The 17908-nt window shown below is 45.3% G+C and overlaps 1 pseudogene; it reads left to right on the forward strand.

The window, feature by feature from the left end:
- The first annotated feature begins 6601 nt into the window (after positions 1-6601).
- Positions 6602-7550, forward strand: LOC139019247 (snurportin-1 pseudogene; annotated as a pseudogene).
- The last annotated feature ends 10358 nt before the right edge of the window (positions 7551-17908 follow it).

The raw sequence follows: 17908 nt of genomic DNA on the forward strand, positions 1-17908 counted from the left end.
TCTCTATCCCTCTTCCTTCCTCTCTGTAAAAAATCAATAAAGTATATTTTTTTAAAACGGTTCCACTAAAAAAAGAAAAGAAAAGAAATATATCTTCTGTTGCTCTGCAGCCTTGTGCTTCCTCCATGGTCCCCTTGATTTCTAAAATTTCCTAAAACCTGTCTTTTTTACCCCTAAAAATTCCTGTTTCACTATCACAAAAGGAGTTTACTTGGTTCCATTTCTTTAAACTGTGACATGTTTCTTTGTCACTGCATTTTGGATGCTTCCCTGTTTCTGTTTCTGTTTTTGGTAGAGCTACTAAATCTACTGGAATTGGTGGAATGGCTTTGTGGAGTAGGTGTCCTGTAGGGCCCAGTGACTCAGACTCCCCAGTCACCTGAACTGGACACTCTAGGTGCACCCCTGTGTGCACAGTCTTGTAGTTGAGCCTTGATTGCTCTTGTTGTCCCTGGGAGGAGTTGACTTTCAGGCCATTTGGCCGTGAGGACCAGCTGTGAAGCAAGGCAGGCTGGTACTAGTGCCTGGTCTTGGGCCTTTTATTGATAGGTTTGGGGCACACTGTCATCAGCTACAGCTTCTCTGAGAGAATTTAGCAAAGTCTGAAGCCTGAGCCAGGACAGGCCATTCATATGGAAAAACTGCTGCAAACAGCTTGGGTGGGGTTGCAAATTGGATGGGTTGGGGTCTCAGGGAATCCCCAGGGTGGAGCGAACAGTGTGACCCAGGCTGATGGAGACTCAGATATGGCTGCCAGTCAGCCTGTGATAGGGGAGGTCTTATTTAGCACAGGAACAATGACCCCTGCAAGCACTCCCGTCTGGAGAAAGCCGCCCCTGAGTTCCTTCCCCAATGCCAGGCAAACCAGTTCCTCACGGTATGTCTCTGGGTCCCCGGAGCTAGAGGTTGGAAGAAGTGGGACTGTGTACGTTTGTGCACAGGCTCTTTAAAAGGAACACCTGGGATTCTAGCAGCCTCCTCATTACTCACCACAATCCCCACTGGTTTTTATAGCCCGAAGTTGCGGGGACTTCTCTACCCAGCTCTGGAACCCTGGGCTGGTGGTCTTATGTGGGGCTGGGACCCCTTACTACTCGTGGGTAGCCTCCGAAGAGACATCTCCCTTCCAATTAAAAAAAAAAAGCACATGTGGGTGCTGGACCAGCCTGTTCTGAGCCTCCGCCCCTCCTACCTGTCTCAGTGTGTTTTCTTCTTTACTTCTCTGATTGTAGTACTTCCATTCAATCAGCTTTCAGGCAGTTCTGAATGATGGTTGTCCTGTATTTCAGTTGTAATTTTGATGTGGTTGTGGGAGGTGGTGCCTATTGGTTCTCCCCTCATCCATGTGTCTATCTCTATCCCTCTCCCTTCCTCTCTCTCTCTCTCTCTCTCTCTCTCTATCATGTTCCCAGAAATGGATGCCCAGGATGCCTCCAATTTCCCACCTTCACATTCTCATGCATGTCTCCTCATAGACCTTAAAAGCGAAGGTGAGAGTCCCCAGCTTGTGAAAGCAACCCTGAGCTGGGACATTCATTCTGCTATGCCTTCCAGCTAGCTCCTCGGGCAAATACCGCAGCCCAGGCTGCTCATGCTGGCATCCTCTAGAAAGGGTGGGGGCGGGCTGGGAGAAGGGGTTCACACCCGAGCAGTGTAGTGGGCCAGGGCAGTCTCAAGAGTGGAGGTGATTCGTGCCACTCACGGCCAGAACAGAGGCTGCAGACATGGACTTTAACATGTTTTCTGTCTGTCAGCAGTAACACTGTATGTGCCAGACACGGTACGTGTGAAGCACTCCTACCTTCAGTGAGTTCAGGCAGATCAAAAAGCAAAGGGAGAGTCCCATTGTCTGAGGACACGCAGTTGGAACGTACTTTAACCCAGGACTCAAACCTAGGTCTATCTGACCCCAAGTACATGCTGGCATGAAGATTCTGAGTTTTGTTCTGGAAAGACAGACCAAATGAATTTTGTGGAGAAGAGTATGTGAGGGGAGAATGGCAGATGAGCTCAGAAGAGGAAGCAGGGTGCCGCTGGGTCCTAAGCAACCTGCAGGCCATGGAAAGGGCTTCATATTTTACTCTGGAGCAGCGGTTCTCAACCTGTGGGTCACGACCCCTTTGGCGGTCGAACGACCCTTTCACAGGGGTAGCCTAAGACCATCCTGCATATCAGATATTTACATTATGATTCATAACAGTAGCAACATTACAGTTATGAAGTAGCAACGAAAATAATTTTATGGTTGAGTCACAACATGAGGAACTGTATTTAAAGGGCCAGAAGGTTGAGAACCACTACATCTGGAGGAAAAAGAACATCACTGGAGAACCATCAAAACTGACATTTTAACAAAGGTACTTGGCTCTTGTGTAAAGCCTGGACTAGATGTATCAAAAGGTTTGTAAGCCTCTTATTCATACATAAAATTATTTAGCAGTGCATCTTAAAGGATTGGAGTAAGAAACCAAGGAGGGGTGTCAGGGACACTGACCCGCAGTCCTAAGCCCTCCTGGTACCCCTGCCACCCCACTGGGCCATCCTACTGACTCATTTGATAAACTGAATAAAGTGTCATTTTATTTTATTTTTAAATATATTTTTATTGAGTTCAGCGAGAAAGGGAGAGAGAGATAGAAACATCAGTGATGAGAGAGAATCATTGATCTGCTGCAACCTGCAGCCCCGTACTGGGATCGAACCCTCAACCTGGGCATGTGCCCTGCCTGGGAATCAGACTATGACCTTCTGGTTCATAGGTCGATGTTCATCCACTGAGCCACACCCACCAGGCTAAAGTGTTAAATTGAAACAAGCCCCAGATTGACCCAGTAGTCCTCTTCCCAGGGTCATTCAGCGAGACATCTCTTCTCCAATTTTAAGGCCGGCTGGTTGCTCCCCCTTTCTCCTCTCTTATCTCTGATTTCTATTTCTGTCTTACACCCAAGTCCCCAATCTTTGGCTCCATCCACCCCAACTCAAGCCTCGCTGGTACCAACTGCCAACTCATTCCAACTGCTAACTGCCAATATTCCACTTCACTCTCCTTTCTTGCTCTCTCTCCCTCCTTTCTTTTTCTCACCCTCTCTTCCTCCCCCACTTCTTCATTCCTGACTTCTCCTGGGGAATGGAAAAATGAACGCCTCCTCTGATATCTGCAAATAAAAGTTAAGGGAAGCGGACAATCTCTATTAATCAAACATGGGAGCAAAGTTCATGGTTACCCCAGCCAATTTGGAAACCTCTTGCCTTCCTATCAAATCACAGGTGATGGCTGCATGAGCAATAACATAGTTCAGTGTTGGCCCAAACTTGGACCAGCATGTTCCTCTCAGGGTGCTTTTGTTAGCGACCAACTCCTTTTATGTTACCGAGGGGTCCTCTCTTATGGAAAGCAACTTCCTCTAAGAATGCATGTGCTCGGATGGCGGCGTAGGTAAACACCGGAGACCGCTGCCGCAAACAACCATTTCAAAAATACAACTAAAAGACTGAACGGACATCACCCAGAACCACAGGAAGGCTGGCTGAAGAGAGACTCTACAACTAGAAGGAAAGAGAACAGCAAATCGAGGCTCAGAGGCGGCGCAGTGTGGAAAATACAAAGGTACCGAGGTGCGCGCGCAAAGCGGGCTGGTGGCTGAGGGCGCGGTTGTCGTTTTCTGTCGGGAGTGAGTCTCAGACTCTGGGCTCCAGATCCGGGCGAGTCTCTAGGGACCCAGACTCAAACGGGAGAAGCGGGATTATCCGGCATCAGTTGGGACCTGAGGGCAGCTTTCTCTCCGAGGTTTGCAGCGGCTGCCGGGGTTCTGAGAAGCAGAGCCTCTGGGAACGGGACTGAGCGTGGCCATAACTGCTCCCTCCGCCCGCCCTGTTGATCCCGCCCCGCCCAAAGCCTGCGCACAGCCATTTGCCGATCGCCTCAGGCAAAGGCTGGATTAGCGCCTCCCCAGAAGGCAGACGTTTTCCATACAGCTGATTCCTATAGCCAGCCGGCCTGGGGGTCAAATCCCTCTAGTGTTAACTACAACAATTAAGGCTTGGCTAGAACAAGACTGCGCACAGAGACCACAAGGGGGTGCACCAAGAAAGCATAAAAGATTCGGAGACAAAGAAACATGACAGAAATGGAGGATATGGAGCTAAGAATCGCAATTTTGAGGGCTTGCCATAAATTTGTGCAGAGCCTCACGAAAACTAATGAGACCCTCGATGCTACGATAAAGAAATTAGAAAGTAAGCATACACGGACTGAAATAAAGAATATTATACCCAATAGCAGACCAGAGGAGTACAATAATCAAACCAAAGATTCGACAAAAAACACCCAATTGGAAAAGCAAAATGAAAAAAGAATCGGAAAGTGTGAAGATAGTGTAAGGAGCCTCTGGGACAGCTTTAAGCGGTCTAATATCAGAGTCATTGGAGTGCCAGAAGATGAGAGACAGCAAGATATTGAAAACCTATTTCAAGAAATAATGGCAGAAAACTTCCCCCACCTGGAGAAAGAAATGGACTTACAGGTCCAAGAAGCGCAGAGAACCCCAAACAAAAGGAATCCAAAGAGGACCACACCAAGACACATCATCATTAAAATGCCAAGAGCAAAAGACAAAGAGAAAATCTTAAAAGCAGCAAGAGAAAGAGGCTTAATTACCTACAAGGGAATACCCATACGACTGTCAGCTGATTTCTCAACAGAAACTTTGCAGGCCAGAAGGGAATGGCAAGAAATATTCAAAGTGATGAATACCAAGAACCTACAACCAAGATTACTTTATCCAGCAAAGCTATCATTCAGAATTGAAGGTCAGATAAAGAGCTTCACAGATAAGGAAAAGCTAAAGGAGTTCATCACCGCCAAACCAGTATTATATGAAATGCTGAAAGGTATCCTTTAAGAAGAGGAAGAAGAAGAAAAAGGTAAAGATACAAATTATGAACAACAAACATGCATCTATCAACAAATGAATCTAAGAATCAAGTGAATAAATAACCTGATGTACAGAATGAACTGGTGATTATAATAGAATCAGGGACATAGAAAGGGAATAGACTGACTATTCTTGGGGGAAAAAGGGGTGTGGGAGATGCGGGAAGTGACTGGACAAAAATCATGCACCTATGGATGAACACAGTGGGTGGGGAGTGAGGGTGGAGGGTGGGGTGGGAGCTGGAAGGAGGGGAGTTATGGGGGGAAAAAAGAGGAACAAATGTAATAATCTGAACAATAAAGATTTAATTTAAAAAAAAAAAAAAAAAAGAATGCATGTGCTCATTTTTGCCTCTTACTTACTCTTCCCATGTCCTCACAGCCCCCTACCCAAGGCCTATTGACCTTACCAACATTTACTTGTCATTCTTCTCTAGGCTGCCTTTTGATGATTATTATTATTCATTAGAAACAAAAGATCAAACTGGCTCTCTTTCTCAAAGAACAATGAACCCATAAAACTGATTTTTAAAAAACCACATGCATTAAGTAGGCATGCCAATTCAGCCCAGATTCTTGGGCTGATCCCCTCACTTGACCACAGATGAGAATTGACATTAAAAATTCAGGAAGCGGCACTTCTATACAGTTCTCCAGGGCCTAAGAAGAGTAACAACCGTAGGGACATTGCGTGGGTCCTCCCTAACAAAAGGGCTTCAACGCCACCAGATTATACCTATGGCTACAGAGAAGTGTTGGCAGGTTTGGACAAAGATGATATCACCGTCCAATTAAGTCAATACTTATTATCTCCTTACTGGGCCATATCTGTCATAATCTATGAACGAACATTTTTAACAAATCATATATATATATATATATATCACAAATTTTGTAGCCCTATTTTTGAATTTCTTTCCAACCTCTCTCTTTGTCTTTTTTTCTGTTTGGTTTATTATGAAAGAGGCCTGAGCGTTTCTTGACCAGTGAAAGGCCCTCTGAGGACCTAAAAAGGAGGCAAGGTGACAAAGTGGGGTGTTCAGCACTAAGAGTCTTTCATTTTACATCTTTACTTAGGAAACTAAATGGTGTAGAAATCCCAGAGCTACGATGGTCTTCCCAGACTGATCCGTTTCTGAATTCTTAGAGGAGACTACTTCCAAGGGGGGACCAGCCACACGCAAGTGACGGTAGTCTAAATGTGTGATTTTTACTATGAATCCAAAGTAAACAAAACTAAACATTTTTCCATCACCTTTTATGCCCTCTTCCCTCTTCCACGTCTACCCATCCCCCTTTACCCCTGCAATCACAACACTGCTGTCCACCTCCATGAGTTCTCTCTCTCTCTCTCTCTCTCTCTCTCTCTACCCCTTTATCCCCCACATCCCCCTCCAGCTGAGTACCTGTTCTCTATGAGCCTGTCTCCATTTTGCTTTGTAGTTCAGTTGTGAACATTTTTTTAAGTGACCTGAGTGACTGGTAAGTTTTATGGGGATGGTTGTTCTCTAGAACTTTCCAAAAGCTCTAACGTGCTTGTGTGTTTGGTTTGCATCATTTTCTGTCCTTAATGATTCCTTCATCCCTTCTAGAAACTGCTGCATCCATTTATTCTACTCACTTATTAAATCCCTGGGTATTTCAGTGCCAAGTAAGGGGTTTAGAGCCATGACTACACAGACTGGATCCCAGGAGGTCTGTACAGAGCACTGTGTGCACTCGTCACTGGCTGCAGGTTAGAATCACCTGGGGACCTCTGAAAACTCCCGAAACCCATGCCCGGGCCGGGTGGCCCAGTTGGTTGGAGTGTCATCCCATATACCAACAGGTTGTGGGTTCGACTCCAGATCAGGGCATATACCTAGGTTGCAGGGTTCTGTTGCCGGGTCACTGTTTCTTTTTCACATTAATGTTTCTCTCTCTCTCTCTCTCTCTCTCTCTCTCTCTCTCTCTCTCTCCCTCTCTTATCGATAAATGTATTCTTGGGTGACTATTTAAAATCTACTGGAACCCAGGCTCCACATCTGGCTAGTTAACTCGGAATCTGGACTGCATTTACAGTGAGGCAAAGCAGACCTACTACATTCTGGATGTGATGTGCTGGCGGGGCCACCCTTTTTATGGCTGCCAGACTGATTTCCGATTCTACTGGACGCATTCAAAGTTATCAGAAGAAGAAGGACTGGGAGAGAACACCAAGCTCAATCCTTTTAAATTTGTGGGGCTAAAGAATTTTCCTTGTACCTCTGAGAGCCTGGGTAAGGTGCTGTCGATGGATTTCCCTTTTGAGGTGGATGGACTTCTCTTCTACCACAAGCAGACCCACTATAGCCCTGGAAGCACTCCTCTGGTGGGCTGGCTACGCCCGTACATGGTGTCAGATATTCTTGGTGTGGCTGTGCCAGCTGGGGGCCCACTGACCACCAAGCCAGAGTATGCTGGGCACCAGCTCCAGCAGATTATTGAGCACAAGAGGAGCCAGAAGGAGGGCATGAAAGAGAAACCCACACATAAGGCCTTTGACAATGGGCACTATGAGCTAGAGCATCTGTCCACCCCTGAGCTGAAGAGTGATCCCCACAGCTTGGACCAACTTGGGAGTCACATGGAAAACTAGAGAGAGAAGTCTCCTTTGGGTGTCACAGGAAGGTGCTTGGTTTCAGAACAAAGGTTGGGGAGGAGGACAGTGATGACAATAGGTGACTTCATTTTAGAGTGGACTTTCCAAAGCCACTCCAGCTGGAAACAGCTTAAAAAAATTTTTAAAAAGAGGTGGCTGCTGATTTACATGCACTATCATTTAAAAAATAAAAAAGGGGGAATTTGCCGGAAGCTGGTCCATCCCTGCTGCTTGACATAGTCGCTGCAGGGAAGAAACATCTGCACAGCATGTTTCAAGGGACCTGGTGTATATGGCATACTGTTCTTAATATGTTTGCTCCCCTTCTTAGAGCTATGTGTTTTAACCAAGGTCACCTCTCCAAGAAAGGTTGTTTCCCCAGGTGAGGATTTTTTCCTGAAGTTAGGGAGGGAATAAAACCCCTTAACTAAATGCCAGGTGGGTAATCACTTTAACTATGAACAATCACGCTTAAGCTACATAATCTTTACTCCCTGGAATAGAGATAAGAAATGCCCTAACCTTTGGAATAGAAATTGATAGGATTAAAATCTACTGGTATAAATACAGATGTAACAAGACAATAAAAGACAGAACTTCGCTGGAGATCCTGACCAGAACTTGGCTGGAGAGCCTGGCTAGGCTGATGATCAACTGAAGGCTGTCTCCGTGTCATTCCTTCTTTGCCGACTCCGTCCACACCTTTGGGGACCGCTGGACCTGCTGGGGTTGGACCCCAACAGTGGGAGAAAGGATGAACAAGAAATTTCCAGCCCTAACAGGTTTGGCTCAGTGGATAGAGGTCAGCCTGCTGACTGAAGAGTCCCAGGTTCAATTCTGGTCAAGGGCATGTACCTTGGTTTTGGGCACATCCCCAGTAGGAGGTGTGCTGGCCGATGTTTCTCTCTCATCTATGTTTCTAACTCTCTATCTCTCTCCCTTCCTCTCTGTAAAAAATCAATAAAATAAAATTTAAAAAAAAGAAATTTCCCAGATTAGCTCCCAGAAAGGGCCTCCAGACCACCCCCTCTGGCCTCCACTTTGCAGCCTCCATGTTAAAAAGGAAGTGAATATCCACAAGACCCCAGTGTTGTGTCGCGATGGTCCTTCATGCAGCAAGAGCAGTAGGAGAAAGAGAGAGCCCATCACTCACTTCCTCCATGCTTAGGAACACCAGCTCCTTCTAGATCCCCCCCCCCCCCCCCCCCCCCCCCGCCCCTTGCTAGTGTTGCCCACCCTTAACAGAGTCCTCACTGCCTCCAGCACTTTCCTTTTGCCCTGAGACTGCGAAAAGGCCTGACTGAGCTGAGTCCCATCCTGTCTCCAACCTTTATTAGCTCTGTGACCTTAGGAAGTTGGGTAACTTATCTTCATCTGCTTCTTCATCTGCAAAGGAAAAGCATGAAAATATTTGGTAGGAATGCAAAGGCTTTTGCTAAGGCAATTTGGTGACACTTAAAAATGTACATGCCCTTTGACCTAGACATTCCAGGGTGGGATTCTGAGCTAAGGAAATATTGACACATATGTGCAAACACACACACACACACAAAGAGACTAGTTTAGAAATCGCCACACTGGGCCCGCTGCAGCCTTGTAGCAATGAAAAACCTCAACAACCCGCCTAACATGTGAAGAGTTACGCAGCCATTTGAACAAGGGAGGTAAACCTCTGTGTCCTGGACTGGAAGGGCACCCAGCAAACTGAGGTGTCTCCTCTGGGGAGAGAATGGGATTGAGGAGGGTGGAGGAGGGAAGGCAAGTGGCCGTTTTAGTTTTCACTCTCTGTGCTTCTGTTGCGGATTTTTTTTTTTTTATAACAAGCACAACTTTTATAATTTCTTTCAATGTGATGATTTTTTTTTAACCTAATGCCTCCCGAGCGTGTACTCTGCGGCTTGTCCTGTTGGGAGTGCGCCTTGCACTTTAAAACCTACCAATCTACTCCTGTTCCCACCGCGACAGAGCTCTCCACAATGCGGCCCGTTTGCCACTTTTCCTGGTCATAAATATGCCGCTGGGAATGGTGCAGTGACAAAAGCCAGAGCTGCAGAAACATCGGGATTACCCTTCCTGTTATTCCAACTTGTCTGTCAGGAGCAGTGGCCTGAGTGAGTCCTGAGGCTGCAGGCCTGGCTGGTTGCTCCCGGGAGGTGCAACGTGAGCCAGCACCCCCAGCCACCCCCTCTCCACTGGCTGTCTGCTGTGGCCTTTGGAATGCCGCCCACCCAGGCATCTGGCAGTTGATCCTTTTATAACAGAGGGAGGCTCCTCTGTTCCTGCTTCTTTCATTCTGGGCCAGAGGTCCGTTGTTTCTCAGGACAGCAGGTTCTCTTTGCCCTACGAATGGCCATCAATATGGGGCCTGGCCTCACCAACTAATGTCAGTGCCTTAGTGAAAAGGAATCTCCGCCCAGATCCCATCCTATGCGCCGGCCATAAGGCATCCGGGCCAGAGGGTCTGAGGTCTGCTCTCCCTCCTGCAGAAGCTGTGGAACTTCCCTGTGGCCCAGCATCCCGGCCCAAGCAGCAGCTCCTCTCCTGGTGTGCATGGCACGTTTACTCCCAGGACAGCTCTGTGTCTACAGAGAAAAATAGGTTTCACAGTCTCCCAGAAATGGGCCATCGGTAAAATTACTTTTTCCAGTTGGTTCTTGTATACATACATGTACAACTTTTTTTATATATATATTTTATTTATTTTTTACAGAGAGAAAGGGAGAGGGATAAAGAGTTAGAAACATCGATGAGAGAGAAACATCGGTCAGCTGCCTCCTGCACACCTTCTACTGGGGATGTGCCCGCAGCCAAGGTACATGCCCTTGACCGGAATCAAACCTGGAACCTTTCAGTCCGCAGGCCGATGCTCTATCCACTGAACCAAACCAGTTAGGGCAATGTACAACTTTTTATTTTTTTTATTTTTTATTTTTAAATATATTTTATTGATTTTTTACAGAGAGGAAGGGAGAGAGATAGAGAGTTAGAAACATCGATGAGAGAGAAACATCCATCAGCTGCCTCCTGCACATCTCCTACTGGGGATGTGCCCGCAACCCAGGTACATGCCCTTGACCGGAATCGAACCTGGGACCCTTCAGTCCGCAGGCTGACGCTCCATCCACTGAGCCAAACCGGTTTCGGCAACTTTTTAAAAATAAATTTATTATATTGGTTTTAGAGAGGAAAGGAGAGGGAGAGAGATAGAAACATCAATGATGAGAGAGAATCATTGATCAGCTGCCTCCTGCATGCCCCCTAATGGGAATTGAGCCAGCAACTCAGGCATGTGCCCTGACCGGGCATTGAACCATGACCTCCTGGTTCATAGGTCAACGCTCAACCATTGAGCTACCCTTGTGGGGCAAAATGCAGCTTTCTTTATCCCTCTGGGAGTGCTCGTGAGCCCACTCCAGCAGATGGGGAGTGGGTGGGCCCATCGAAGGTAACTCAGTCTCTCCCTGCGTGAAGCATCTTCCAGCTTTGTGGGCTTATGCAGCATCCCCTCCCCCTCCCACGGAAGAAATGCTCAGTCTTTGGGGGTTCCTTCTCTTTCCCTCCTCCCGAGGAGGGACAAGGCCCGGGGGCTAACTTGCCTCCACCGTGCTGGACCTGCTTCGGAAGCATCTGCTGCTCTAACCCGGGGTCTCTGTCCTTGGCTGACTTCCTGACTTTGCAGCTTACCTTGGTGACACCCTCGGCCCTGCAAGCTTATCATCCAACCCCTCAGGCCACTTCCGTATCTCCTCCTGGGGCCCGGAGGGATTCCTGGACACCGCCAGCAGGTCAGGCCGCCTGATCCCCATGGTGGATTTGTGTGTCAAATTGACGAGGCTGTAGTCCCCAACTGTTATAAAATATGAACCTGTGTCGGGTGGTCTGATAAATATGATGAAAGGATGATCAAGCTGGGTGGGGCTCCGGATACATAGGGAGACATTAGCTCAGTGCCGAGCACATTGTGTTAGCTATTTCTGTTAATGTCACTATGTCACCCAAGCCACCTGGAGGCCTCTCTCTGTCACCCACTACATCCCACCCACCACTGCTTATTTTCTATGGTGACTAACACTCAAAGTCCTCAGCTTCTTATCCCCACTGCCACTGTGAGCCTGAGCCTCATTATCACTTACCTGGATCAGAACAGCCATCTCCTCACCAAGCCCCCTGCACCCATCAAATCCATGGATAACGCGATAGCAGCAAGCACGGACGGAGCCTTCACTATGGGCCAGGTGCTGTGCTAAGCATCAGCCATAGGAAGTGCTTGCTATTGCTGTCATCACCATTTTACAGACGAGGACACTGAGGCCCAGAGGGGCTGCGTGCAGGCCAGCCCCTGCCGTCCCTCTCTGCCTCCTTTCCTGTTCCTCCAAACCTCACTTCTGTTGAAATTTATAACAACATAGTTTCAATTCCCAACTCTGTCACCTAGAACCATGAAACCGTGGGCCAGTTCCCGCAGTTCTATGTTAGTCAGCTTGTACTGTATAGCAAAGCACCACAGGCATTTACTTCTCACTGTTCTGGAGGCTGGGAAATCCAGGGGCCAGCAGGTTCAGCTCTGGGTGAGGGCCCTCTTTCTGGCTTGTAGACAGGCGCCTTCTCACTGTGCTCACATGGTCTTCCTTGTGTGTGTGCCTGCATGCATGCGAGTGGGAAGAAAGAGATCTCTTCCTCTTCTTATAAGGACACTAATCCTATCGTGAGAGCTCCAGCCACCATCTAATAGCATCACATTGGGAGTTAGGGCTTCAACAGGTGTTTTTCAGAGACACAAACATTCAGTTCATATCAAGCTCCCTAGGTCCTTGTTTCCACAGCAGGAGGTGGAACTGATATACTAGTACTTCCTCTCAGGGTTGTCCTAAGAGCCCAACAGCCTAGTGGTAGCTGTGGTTACTGAGATAGCACACGTAAGACATGTAAGACCGGCTGTGGCCAGCATGACTCAGGTGGTTGGAGTGTCTTCCCGTACACCGAAGGTCACTGGTTCAATTCCTGGTCAGGGCACATACCCAGGTTGGGTAACACCCAGCCTGCCATACAGTAAAGATCCTACAGTTGGCTATGGTTACTAGTGGCATTACACCTTCCTAAAGATGCAGCTCAGTGTCCACAGCCATGTGAATCAGTCCCACCACCACCAAATCGGGTGCAGACTCGTCCTGCTATACCCATCGCCTGTCACGACATCTATTTATTTACATGACTGTTTCCCATGACAGACCATGAACATCTCAAGGTCGCAGGCCAACATGCCTTGGAATCCCCTGCACCTGGCCTAGTGCCCAGCGCCTGGCAGGCTCCCAGGAAACACTTGTTGAATAAATACATGAGCCAATGAAAGAATGGGCCATGTCAGTGCAGCTCAGACTCCCAGGGGAATGTTCCCTGGTTCACTCAACCAAGTACAATATTCATTGTTAGGTGCTCAGGGGGCAAGAATTCATATGTTTGCACCAGTTCACAGAGGGCTGGGAGTCACAGTTCCTGTTCTGCACCAAACTCAGTGCCTGCACTGTCATCTGGTTTACATGTTGGGGGGTAATATGAGCTGAATTGTGACCCCCCCCCCAAATTTATGTGTTATAAAGTCCTAATCCCATACCTCAAATGTAACTGTATTTGGAGATAAGGCCTTGAAAGAGGTGATTAAGTTCAAATGAAGCTGTTAGGATGGGCCATACTCCAGTCTGATTGCTGTCCTTATAAGAAGAGGAAATTAGGGCACAGGGAGACTTGTGGGAGGGGGGTGCATAGAGGGACAAGCATGTGAGGACAGAGCAACAAGGCAGCCATCTGCAAGCCAAGGGGGGAGAGAGGCGTCTGAAGAAACCACTCCTGCCAACACCTTGATTTTGGACTTCTAACACCCAGACTGGGAGGAAATAAATGTCTGTTGTTTAAGCCAACTGGTCTCTGGTGTTTTGCTATGCAACCCGAGCTGAATAATAATACCAAGGGCAAGGCCCAGTCTTGCCACTTCCACATCTGGAAGCCTCCCTTAACTTCCTGGCAAGGCTTCGTCCATCAGTTCCAAATATCACTTGATGTTTATATATATATGTATATAATTGATTTCAGAGAGGAAGGTAGAGGGAGAGATAGAAACATCAATGATGAGAATCATTGATTGGCTGCCTCCTACACACCCCCCAAATGGGGATCGAGTCCACAACCCGGAATCAAACCTGGGACCCTTCAGTCCGCAGGCCGATGCTCTATCCACACAGCCAAACCAGCTGGGGCCAAATATCATCTGATCTTAATTTCAGGATCATTTTCCTGCACCCTCATCACTACATCCTTCCAACAACCCTGTCCTTTAACATTGCCAGAAACCTCTTTTGAAACATTAGCATGAAACTCAGGAGCATTTGCTGGCAACACGGGATGATAACAATGGAACAATACTGAGACTGGCTCAGAAATCACGACAGTGGAGTATTAGCATAGTGCAGGGCAATTATAAGAATAAACCCAAGGAGTGAGCTTACATAATACACCTACAAAATGCTTTCAGATGCTTATCTCACTGATCCTCATGGCAGCTCAATCATTATTCCTACTTCCTGGATGAGGAAGTACAAGCTCAGAGAAACGAAGTGCCGCTCAGGGCCCAGGGCTGCAGGTAGTGGTGCCAGCACATGGCCCCAGGTCCCCTGACCCCATCGCCACCCAAGGTGATTCATTAATATGGCTACACTGTCATTACAAAAGGGGGTTTCTCCCAAGAGCACACGGTTAGCACCAGACTCCTTCCCAGAGATGCAGGGATAGTAAGTAAAACCCTTTTTCTACTTGGCTGTTGTAAATTAATACTTTCTCCCCAGTGAGCTGCTGACTGTCTTTCATACCGTTTAATTGGAGGGAAGCCTAGAAATCTGGCTCTAAGCCAGAGAGGAACATATTGTATAAAAGAGACAGAAAAATTGTATGAATTCTGAAATGAGCAAATTAACTAAAAAGAACATGGCAATTTTGCATGTTCTTTAAGGAGGGGGATTAAAAAGAAAATGTAGTATGCAGAATGAGCCGTTTAATTTTATGCAAATTAAATAGAAGTCGAAATGAATGAAAATTGGTAAAGACCGCAGAAACAAAATTAGAAACAGTGAGAACATGCTCTGCACAGACACTTGCTCAGGTTTTGTTTGTTTGTTTTCGCTCATTTGCAGCATTGTTTGTAGCGGGCCCTTCTGCAGACCAGGCAAGAGAGGCTGGCGCTCTGGAGGCCCTCCTTCCACACACAAACTCCATGCAGGCCCTGCGCACACACTCCCTCTGCTCGGTATCTTGGAAGCTAAGGGTGATTGCCCCTCAATGCCGGAGAGGCCTGTGGGCTGCGCCACTGCCCGCACAAACAGTAATATGCTCCTGTGTTTCGGAATGGTTGGAGGGATGAAAGCACTTAGCTGCATGCTTTTGTCACTCAAACCTTTTCTCTCATAGATTCTTGCACAACCAGGACCCCCAATAATACCACGTGCCCATGTCCTTGCTGGATTTTATCAAATGCTTTTGCTGCATCTATTGATATGATCCTGTGGTTTTTATCCCTCATTTTGTTTATGTGGCATATCACGTTTATTGATTTGTGGATATTGTACCAACCTTGCATCCCTAGAAGAAATCCCACTCCATTATGGCGTATGATCTTTTTAATGTATTGCTGTATCTGGTTTACTACTATTTTGTTGAGGATTTTAGCATCTATGTTCATCAGGGATATTGGCCTGTAATTTTTTTTTTTTCTTTGTAGTGTCTTTATCTGGTTTTGGAGTGAGGATAATGCTGGCCTTGTAAAATGAGCTTAAGAGTTTTCCTTCTTCTTGAATATTTTGGAATAGTTTGAGAAAGATACATGTTAGTTCTTCTTTGAATATTTGCTAAAATTCACCTGTGACGCCATCCAGGACTTTTATCTGTTGGGAGGTTTATTTCAATATTTTTTATTGATTTCAGAGAAAGGAAAGGATAGGGAGAGAGAGATAGAAACTCCAGCCGAGCAGGAGTTTTTTTATTACTGCTTCAATTTCCCTAGTTGATATCTGTCTATTCATATTTTCTGATCCTTCCTGATTGAATTATGGAAGATTGTATGTTTTTGGGAATTTATCCATTTCGTCCAGATTGTCCAATTTGTAAGTATATAGTTGTTCATAATATTTTCTTAAAATCCTTTGTATTCAGGCCGGCGTGGCTCAGTGGTTGAACACAATCTATGAACCAGGAGGTCATGGTTTCATTCCTGGTCTGGGAATATGCCCGGGGTTACAGGCTCAATCCCCAGTGTAGGGTGTGCAGGAGGCAGCCAATCACTGATTCTCTCTCATCATTGCTGTTTCTATCTCTCTCTCCCTCTCTCTTCTTCTCTGAAATCAATAAAAATATATTTTAAAAAATCATTTCTATTTCTTTAGTGCCAGTTGTTACTTCTCTTTCATTTCTGATTTCATTTATTCAGATTCTCTTTCTTTTCTCTTGATGAGTCTGTTTAAAAGTTTGTCAATCTTGTTTATCTTTTCAAACCTCTTGGTTTTATTGATCTTTTGTATTGTTTCTTTTTGTTACTCTATTTCATTTGTTTCTGGTCTGATCTTCATTATTTCCTTTCTTCTGCTCACTTTGGGCTTTTTTGTTGTTTTTTCTCTAGCTCATTTAAGTATAAAGTTAGATTATTAAGATTTTTTTTGTTTCTTGAGGAAGATCTATAATGCTATGAATTTCCCTCTTAGGACTGCTTTCACTGTGTTCCATAGATTTTGGGTTGTTTGTGTTCTCATTTTCATTTGTTTCAAGGTATTTTTTTTTATTTCTTCCTTGATTTTATTGTGAACCCATTCATTGTTTAGCAACATGTTATTTAGCCTCCATGTCTTTGTGCGTTTTTCAGTTTTCTTCTAGTGACCATAATAGTTTCATATCACTATGGTCAGAGAAGATGCTTGATATGATTTCAATCTCAAATGTATTGCGACTTGTTTTGTGTCCTAACATGTGAGTTATCCTAGAAAATGTGCACTTGAAAGGAATGTATATTCTGCCCTTTTGGGGTGAAATGCTCTAAAGATATCAATTAAATCCATCTGATCTAGTGTGTCATTTAAAACTATTGTTTCCTTGTTGGTTTCCTGTCTGAAAGATCTATCCATTGATGTCAATAGAGTGTTAAAATTCCCGATTATGACTGTGTTACTGTCAATCTCTCCCTTTATGTCCATCAAGAATTGTTTTACATATTGAGGTATTCCTATGTTAGGTGCATACATGTTTACAAGGGTTATATCCTCTTGTTGGACTGCTCCCTGTATCATTATGTAGTGTCCTTCTTTGTCTCTTACTATAGGTTTCATTTTAAAGTCTATTTTGTCAGATATAAGTATTGCTACCCCAGCTATTTTGTTCTTTCCATTTGCATAAAGTATCTTTTTCTATCCCTTTACATTTATGTAGTCTGTGTATATTTTTCATTCTGAGGTGAGTCTCTTATAGACAGCACATATATGGCTTTTCTTTTCTTGTCCATTCAGCTATCCGATGTCTTTTGATTAGAGCATTTAAGCTATTTACATTTAAAGTGATTATTGATAGATACTTATTTCTTGCCATTTTATTTTTTTAACTATGTTTCTTGCTGCTGCTTCTTCTTCTTCTTCTTCTTAAAGAAGGAGCTTTATCATTTCTTATAATAATGGTTTGGTGGTCCTTTAGCTTTTTCTTCTCTGGAAAGCTCTTAGTATTTCTCCTTCAGTTTTAAATGATAGCCTTGCTGATAGAGTAGTCTTGGTTGTAGTTCCTTGCTTTTCATCATTTTGAATATTTCAAGCCAATCCCCTCTGGACTGAAATGTTTCTGTTGACAAGTCATCTGACAGTCTTATGGGCACTCCCTGTTAGGTAACTAACTGTCTTTCTCTTGTCACTTTTAAGATTATCTGTCTTTAACCTTTGCGATTTTAATTATGATGTGTCTTGCTGTGGGCCTCTTTGGGTTCATCTTGTTTGCTTCCTGGACTTGAGTGTCTTTTTCCTACACCAGGTTAGGGAAGTTTTTGGTCATTATTTCTTCAAATAGGTTCTTGATCCCTTACTCTCTTTCTGGTACCCTTATGATACTGATGTTGTTCCCCTCATGTTGTCCCAAAGTGCCTTAAAGGACCCTCTTTTTTTTAATTCTTTTTTTCTTTTTGTTTCCTTGAATAGGTGGTTTTTTATACTTTGTCTTCCAAATCACTGATTCAATCCTCTGCTTCATGAAGCCTACTGTTTATTCCTCCCAGTGTATTCTTCATTTCAGATATTGTATTCATTTCTGACTGATTCTTTTTTATGGTTTCTATGTCCCTTTTC

The sequence above is a fragment of the Myotis yumanensis genome, unplaced genomic scaffold (genome assembly GCF_028538775.1).
Source record: "Myotis yumanensis isolate MYYU_CA2020_CCGP unplaced genomic scaffold, mMyoYum1.0.hap1 SCAF_11, whole genome shotgun sequence".
Classification (NCBI taxonomy): Eukaryota; Metazoa; Chordata; class Mammalia; order Chiroptera; family Vespertilionidae; genus Myotis; species Myotis yumanensis.